We start from the raw sequence: 8,850 nt of genomic DNA, 5'->3' as shown, positions 1-8,850 counted from the left end.
ATATACATACATATAATAAATTAATATATTCTAAATATATTATATTAATAAGTTACTATATATCTCTCTTCTTAATTTATATTAACTAATATTAGTATGTATCTAAAGTATTATTAGTTTTTGTTTAATTTATTATTAGATTTTACCATCTATTTTTATAAAATTAAAAAATTTATTATGTTATTTTTATAAACTCTTTTATTTTATAAAATTAATGAATTTGGAACTATTGATTTATAATTTATGATTGAATAAAATTTTCAAAATAAATAAAAAAATAACCAAAAGAAAATATATTTAAATTTTAATAATATAAAACTCAGTATGTATATATTTAATTTTACTAATATATTTCCTATAAAGAAAATCTGAGCATTTGTCTCATTGGTTGGTGCATAATTCCCCTACCAAAAGAGCAGGGTTTGAATCCCCCCTCCCCCAATAATAAAAAAAAAACATATTTCCTATAAAGGATTAATAAAATTTGAAAAAATTCTTAATATATTTTATATAAAAAATAAAAAACAATAATGCTGACAAAATTTTTCAACGAAATATTCCTTCGAAAAATTTTTGTTGATAATAACTTTTTCTAATGGAAAATTCTGTTGAAAAATCTAGAGGGCTTTAAATTTTTTGAAACTCTTAAACTTTCCAACAGATTTCCAACGGATTATTTTCTGTTGAAAATTCCATCAGAAAGTTTGACGAGAATAATATTTTTTGCACAAAGAAATTTTCAATGAATTTATGATGAAAATTTTCTATTGAAAAAATTCCGTTAGAAATCTATTGGAAAAAATCTAAATAAATTTTTGTCAAAATTTCATTGAAAATTTCTAACGATTTTTTTCCATCGGAAAAAATTAGTTTTCTTGCAGTGATCTGCTTGTGTCTCAACCTTAGGTTTTGATGGAGCTTGGTTAGCTCTAGGAGCCTGCTTCTTCTGAATCCCACTTACAATGTCATCAATTCTTAGAAGCATGCAAGCAATTTCTATGGCTGTCTCGAAGGTTTGTGCCTTCAGATTCTATGCATCCCAAATCTGATACATGGATTTTCCAATGATTCATTAACAAAAGACTGATATACTTTTCCCACATGCTACAAAGACATCAGAATGAACTCATGTTGAGAAATGCAAAGAAGAAATGCTTTATCCTCAAACTTTCACAAGAGTTCACTTTCCCACCTAAACTGTTAATCATTGCAATTTTCATCTAGAACCTTCATTAAAAAGTTTGTATTTTATGTCTTGCCATCAAAGGGATGTTAGTAAGGGTGGAATTGAAGCATTTCAGTGCCAAGTAAGATGCCATGCAGATGTTAATGAAATCTAAAACAATATTTTTTCTATCATAATTTTTTGTTCTCTCCTCCTCCTATATAGCCAAAGAAAAAAAATAATCCTATTCAAAACTCTTTATTTTGCCTCACAAGTGTCCAGCCTTCCTTTATGTACAAAAGCATAGCCATAGGAGTTGCAGATATACAGAAATCTCTTCAACTGAGTGGAATAAAGGGTCTTACATTGACAGAAATTTTAAAACAAATAGTTAAAACTTTGAATGATAGACCAAAATGAGTAATTTTCTCAATAATTATTTTTGTAATAAAAAATCACCACTTTGTCTTTCTCAAAAGGGCTGCAGGTTTCCTTACATGGCTCTAAAGTGGACAGTTTCATCTGACTTAATATCTTGAGGGCAGAGTTAAGGATGAAAATTACAACAATGAAAAGTTATGGTAAATAAAGTGAAAATCTAATGGAAGTTTGAGGACCATTAATGTAATTTACTCAACGAAAATGCACAAACATAATCGTACCTTTTGCTCTTTCATGTCTGCAATGGCACCAGTGTTCTCATCTATGCCAATCCAAGCATTTTCACCATTTGCATGCTATAATCATAATTTGAGAAAACAGAAACTAAAGCAGGTAAGTGTATCATCAAAAGCATATAATTGCACTCCAGTAACGGTCATACCTTTCCTTGTAGAGTAGTCATAATTTGAATCACCTAAACCCCACAATTCTATACCAAAGCACACTGTACGGCTCCTAAAGCAATAGAAGCAGCTTCATAGGGGAACTGTTACACAACCAGTGAATATAAACACACTAATAACTAAAAACTGAGGAAATTACACAACTAAATCTCTTAAAACGTGGGGAATAATTTGAAAATTAAGGAAGATTAATATTCAAAATCATATAACTCTAGACCAATCAAAGTGATGCATGAAAGCGTCAAACACCTTTTCTATGCCTTCAACAGATGAACTTTTCTACTTCAACGTGGCACAAACAGTTAATTCTGTAGCACCACCACGAGGTACAAGTGTTGGATTCTTGATTTTGTTTCTTGCAACAGACATGAAATCTTATAATTGAAACAAGCTTCAGAACACAATTCCATTAAGAGATGGAAGTAGCACGTAAATCACTTAACTTGCAAATTTCTTCCACTTCATTTAGGAGATCCTTGCTAGCACCAATTAGCAAAACAATACAAGCTTTCGATCTTTGCAATAAACAATAAATGCAAAAAACTCATTCCCAATTTTTTTAACCTTAAATAGCCTAGCTTCTATGTCAACATTAGATTCCTCCAATTCATTAGGAATGCCTTTGAATTATCTAAAATTACTTAAAAATATAAGTATTTAGCTATTTTTAATAATCAAAATGTAGTAAAATAACTTATATCATAGAATTATCAACGATTCACAATAATAGCTTTGAATGCCTTTGCAATTCTATTGTTATCTATCTTTCCTAATTGCAATGCCACCAACGCAACCTTCCTAGATAATGGCATGCCAAATCACTAAGTCCCTTTTCTATAATCACCAAGTTTGGCTTGAATTTTAAAATCTACATGCAAAGGTTTTCAATGTTCTTCCATTTTCAATAGGACTTCGCAATCTTCTTCTCTAACCAACTCAGCATTTGTTTGGTTCTCCCTTTTTTTATACTCAAAGGGACAATCAAGAAGAATAATATGTGGACTGACAAATTAAATAAATAGAAAAGCCCAATATCTATTTATTTTAGCTCAAATAAATCACATAAATAGACTAATCCCAATATTTGTTTATTCTAGCCCAGACAAATCACATAGATATAAAAGCCCAATATTTGTTTGTTCTGGCTCAAACAAATCACATTAATAGAATAAGCCCAATATTTGTTTATTTTTTGTACCAAGAGAATAAAAAACAAACAGCCCAATTTGTCTTAAAATCATAAGCCCAATTAATGATGAATGCAAAACAATTTAATCAAACAAGCTCAAAAATCCTTTAATACATTTAGCCTAAATAACATAAATGGTTCAAGTATGAGATAAACACTAATTTGATTAAATAGCGTCATAATGTGCGGGCCTGGGAACCTGATCGCTAGATGTGAAATTACTAGGAGTCACCACCAATCTTTTTTCCTAGGTGTGATTGGCCACCTATTGATTCGATTCTGATCGACGGGATCCTTAATTGATTTTAAGTCCATCGAAAGAACATTCAACTGGCCTACGATTTTTAGGATTGGGTTCGGAGTACGATTACACTCGGGGAAGGACTAGCACCCCCGTGACGCCCCGTTTCATTAACGGTACCACTTAATCATAGGTTACTATTGGAGCCCGAATTCTTAAACTTATTATGTTTCCTTACTTATTATTTATTTATTTTATCCTTTATTTCATTAAAATATTTTATTTAGCTTTATGGGTGTGACGTGTATATGATGCATTCGTGAAATGCATGGTATAAAATTTAAATAATGTTAGACAAAAAATCTTTTATTGAGGATATTTCTCGAATCCGCCCATCATACTAGTGAGATCCGAAGATATTCTCTTACCTAGAGAATTATCTGGGAAACTTGCCTTCGCAAATTTGATGAATAAATCTTATCCTCAAGGTGAAAGAATATCCCTGAATCCCATTAGTATGATAGGCGAATCCAGGAAATATCCTCAATAAAAGGTTTTTCATCTGACAGTATTTGAATTTTATACCATGCATTTCATGAATGCAACATGTACACGTCACACTCATAAAGCCAAATAAAATATTATAATAAAGTAGAGGATAAAATAAATAAATAATAACTAAGGAAACATAATAAATTTAAGAATTTGGACTTTAATAGGATAACCTATAATTAAGTGGTACCATTCGTGGAACGGGCGTCATGAGGGTGATAATCCTTCCTCGGGTGTTACCATACTCCTGAACCCAATCTTTAAAATCGTAGGCTAATTTAACGTTCTTTCAACGGACCTAAAATCAATTTAAGATCCCGTCGATTAGAATCGAATCAATAAGTGGCCAATCACACCTAGGAAAAAAGATTGGTGGTGACAGTAATTCTTACATCTAGTGGTCGAGTTCTCGGACCCGCAAGTTACGACAGATGGCGACTCCACTGGGGACACCAAGAGTCAAACCATTAATTGATAATAGGTTACCCAAAGCCTTTAATAATTTAGTGTTTTCTTTAGTATTAATGATTTATTTTGCATATTTTTGTTTAATGCATTTATTTATTTCGTTATTATTACTTTATTACTTTTAATAATTACGGGGAATTTAGGATAGAGGGATGTGAGATTATTGGTCCAAGATCGATATATTCCTTCACACACACAACACATCTTGCATTCATGTATAAGCCTTCTACTTAGGTTATAACCATTGTTAGGAGGGAGTTTAGTAGCTACACTCTCGTAAGGTGATAACCTCCACATGGGCTATTGAAGACTTCTACTAAGATCGAACTTAGTTTATTTGAAGCCTGTAATGGGTGAGGACTGGGGCGCCTTACTAGTCCGCGTGGACGATAGTGAGGAACGATTTGGGAACCTTGAGCTCTGTTTGTAACCCAAACTCAACATATAGAATACCGTGAGCAGCTTACTCTTATTCAGGGCCTTACCCGTGAGAATATCCCTTTTGATTAGGTAAACATGACGAAATTTCTTTTAACTCCCTATATTTTAAATTTTCACCACAAAATAATAAAGTATCGTGGAGTAAATAATGTTTGATGATGTTAATGCACTCGTGGTACTAGTTATTATCTTTCATTTTAATCAAAATTACTTTTAAAATTTACTATCTTTCTTTACCATACTAACTTAAGTTTATTTTGGTTGTCATTTGCATTTTTACATGCACGCATTTACATTTATCGTAATTACATATAGGAGAAATATTGGATGCACAACACCCATTAACCAAAGAGATCCCAATTACATTCATGGCATCATCTTCAACTGGTTCACTCAAGAACTACAGAAATGACTACGAGGTAGAGCTACAAATGAGGCAAATTCAGCAAGATGAAGGGGATTGTTTGACCCAAGGGCATGTCTCGACCTTATTGGAGAAGTTCACCTCAATCTCAAGCAAAATGACTTCGCAGAAATGATAAATATTTGGGAGCAGTGGAAACGTACCAGTCAAGATAGTTTTCACAATAAGTATGGCCATATTGCATGGCTCCTTTATATGCCCGTGGATAATCAAATGCTCAGAGCTATCATTTAGTTTTGGGATCCTTCATATCGTTGCTTCGTGTTCAATGAAATGGACATGACACTAACCATAGAAGAATATTCCTCACTACTCCATATATAGCAGATGCAACCGGATAAAAAATATTAGAGAGCACAAAAGATTGAACATCAGAGAAAGTTGGTTGAGTTGTTAGATATGGCCATTGAGGAGGTGGATCAACATTTGAAAAAGAAAAGAGATACTGAATGCCTCATGTGGAGCTTCCTGAATGGCTACTTTAAGAAACATATGGAAGATGAGTAAGGTCTTCTAGCCTTTGCAATGGCAATATACAAGTTGGTGGTCTTCCCGAAGGTTTTAGGTCACGTCGAAGTATCTGTCATAGATTTCTTTGACCAAGTGACACGGAATATCAACCTAGCTCCCTCTATCTTAGCCGAGACCTTCAGATGGTTAAATTATTGTCGGTGCAAAGGTGAAGGACATTTTATTGGGTGTGCTCAGCGTTTCATTATATGGATCAAAAGTCACTTCGAGTGCAAGGTGAGTAAATTTAGAAAGGCCTTTTTGTCTATAAGTTGTCCAATCCTTGAATTCTATGATATTAAATGGCCAGCTTGCTAGAGAAAGAAAGAGTGGATTGCTAGGCTTAGAAAGTTGATAAGTGTCGAGGTAACTTAGAGAGCCCATTAGATGCCCAAAATGCAAGTAATGTATAAATGCGAAGATGAGCCATGGGTACCACTGATGGGACCCTCGGGGGTAATTAGTTATGCCTCGATAATGGTACAAAGGAAATTTGGGTCCGAGTAATTTGTGTCCATGACCCATCGACTCAATCAGTTAGAATTCGCATACGGGGAGCTAGGAACTTTTGAAGAAAATAAGAAATTATACAAGATTGGAAAAAGACAAGTAGGGTAGATCAAGGAAGATTCATCAATGAGGTTACCACCAGATATCTAGCATGGCATACTCAGAGGGTGAAAGATGTTGTATATCCTCTAGAAAATGCATTAAAACTCCCAATAAATCTAGAGCCCCAAAATATCCTTTTAGAGAATGAATTGGCCAGGAAGAAACTCAAGAAAAAAATGGCAAAAATGAAAGAAAAATACGAAGACGAGTTGGAGGAGGTGAAGAAAGAAACAATAAGAAAAGTACGAAGGGCCTTGGAAGAGCGGGATGAATGGAAAAACAAGTTCAAGGGATCAAATGCAAAAAATTCTTCCTTGATGGCCAGAATTCAAGAGATACAAAACATTAATGGTACTCTGTAAAACAAAGTACAAAGGCAAAAGCAAACCATACAAGGCCTGAAGAATGACTGCAACTTAATGGAGACCACCATGGAAGGTTATAAGGGATAATATGAACCTGTTAGGCAAGAATATTTTCAGATAAGGGAAAGAAGTGACTTGTGTGAACAAAATCTTCAAAGAAAGGAAGCTGAAATGGAGTGGAAAATAAGGCAAATAAGGAAAGTAGCTTTCAAGGCAAGAGAAATGGAGGACAAGACAGAAGAGCTTAGGCAGGAGATCCTTCCAAAGAACGACTTGAGTGAGTGACTGATCAATCATCTTAGGATGGTGCGAGACCAGTATGATAAATTTGGTTTTTCCTTTTGAGAGCAATGATGTAAATGTTTTGAACATGGATGTAATCAGATATTCAGTTTTATGGATATGGATTTCTTATGGTAATTGTTGTTGGATGGGCAATATTTTTATTATTTTTCTTTTCGATACTTTTCATTTGCATTACAATCGCATGATTCATTTAATAAAGGCATGAAATAATAATAATAATAATAAATAATATGTATTTGTTAACATTTATTTAATCATATAAAATTCTAAATTATGCAAATGATTATAAAGAACAAAATTTCAAAGAACTGAATCCTTCACAGATACAACACAAGAGCTCGCTCAAAGGTCATGGGGGACGAACACCCAGAAAGGATGGACAAAATCGAAAAGAAGCAAGAGAATATCATGGATCAGTTAGCTAAGATTTTGAAACTGATGTCAACTAATAAAAGAAAAAGAGTGATGGGGAGTTCCAATATGCCAGAAGAGGTACAACCTTTAGAGGCCAATGCAGAACCTACATATCTGTCAAGGTTTACTCCACCACCAGCAAGAAATGTTTCAGTCCCTATGCCGCAAGTGGGTCCATATCCATTCTTCATAATGTCTTTGCCTATAGACCATTTTCGACCTATGTTCAACCAAGGCCGATTAGAGGGACGAGTCCTTCAGATTCTATCTCTGTGCCTGATTTGGATGATCCAAAAGAACAAGAAAACTTAAGTGTGGTTCCGTTGAATCAAAAAATAACCTTGATACCTATAAGAAGTTCTACTTGTTAGAAGAAAAGTTGCGCATGGTAGAAAGAATGGGTATGTACTATTCCATGGACGCAACAAAACTTTGTCTTGTACTAGATGTGGTCATCCCTCCTAAATTCAAAGTTCCAGATTTTGAAAAATATGATGGTACCAAATGCTCGATCACGTATATCACTATGTATTGCATGAGGATGGTTGCGTACGTACATGATAATAAGCTTTTGATACATTACTTCCAAGACAACCTCATGGGCGTTGCAGCAAAATGGTATGTCCAATTGGACCATAACCGAATTCACACATGGAAAGACCTTGCTCGGGCATTTGTAGCCCAATATAAGCATGTTACAGATATGGCTCCAGATCGTTTCTCTCTACAGAATATGGAGAAGAACCCACTGAAAGTTTCAAAGAGTATGCCTAAAGGTGGAGGAATATGGCTTCTCAAGTTCAACTGCCCTTGACTAAGAAAGATACCACCGTGATGTTTGTGAACACCTTGCGAGCTATTTACTATAAGTTGTTGGTCGGTAGCGCCATAAAGAACTTTGCTGATATGGTGATTTTGGGGGAAATGATCGAGAGTGCTATTAAGCAAGGTAAAATAGAAAGAAGAGAGACAACAAGCACGAAGAAAAGGAATACTTTCAAGAAGAAAGAAGGAGAAACTCAAGCCATCTCTTCAGGACAACCACAATATAGGATCTACAACCCTTACCAACCATATCCTCCATATCCTTATTATCCAACAGTGAACAATACTTCTCAAAGTCCATATGCTTTTATCCAACGGGCACCCTACCCCACGAATATTAGCCCACTTACTCCCACACCTGTCTCAGCTTCAACCACACAATAAGTAGCACCTCCTAATAATAATACAACCAGTGAATCAAGAGGATGGCAGAATAGGTAAGAAAAGGTATAGTTTGACCTAATTCCCATATCATACGCTGAACTCTTCACAC

At 34.3% G+C, this 8,850-nt stretch overlaps 1 pseudogene; it reads right to left on the bottom strand.

The window, feature by feature from the left end:
• Nucleotides 1-5,509, bottom strand: part of LOC18586834 — a 19,848-nt pseudogene extending 14,339 nt beyond the window's left edge.

This window comes from Theobroma cacao, chromosome 10, assembly GCF_000208745.1.
Source record: "Theobroma cacao cultivar B97-61/B2 chromosome 10, Criollo_cocoa_genome_V2, whole genome shotgun sequence".
Lineage (NCBI taxonomy): Eukaryota > Viridiplantae > Streptophyta > Magnoliopsida > Malvales > Malvaceae > Theobroma > Theobroma cacao.
Note: the sequence above shows the minus strand (reverse complement) of the source record. Positions and strands in the feature narration are given on the sequence as shown.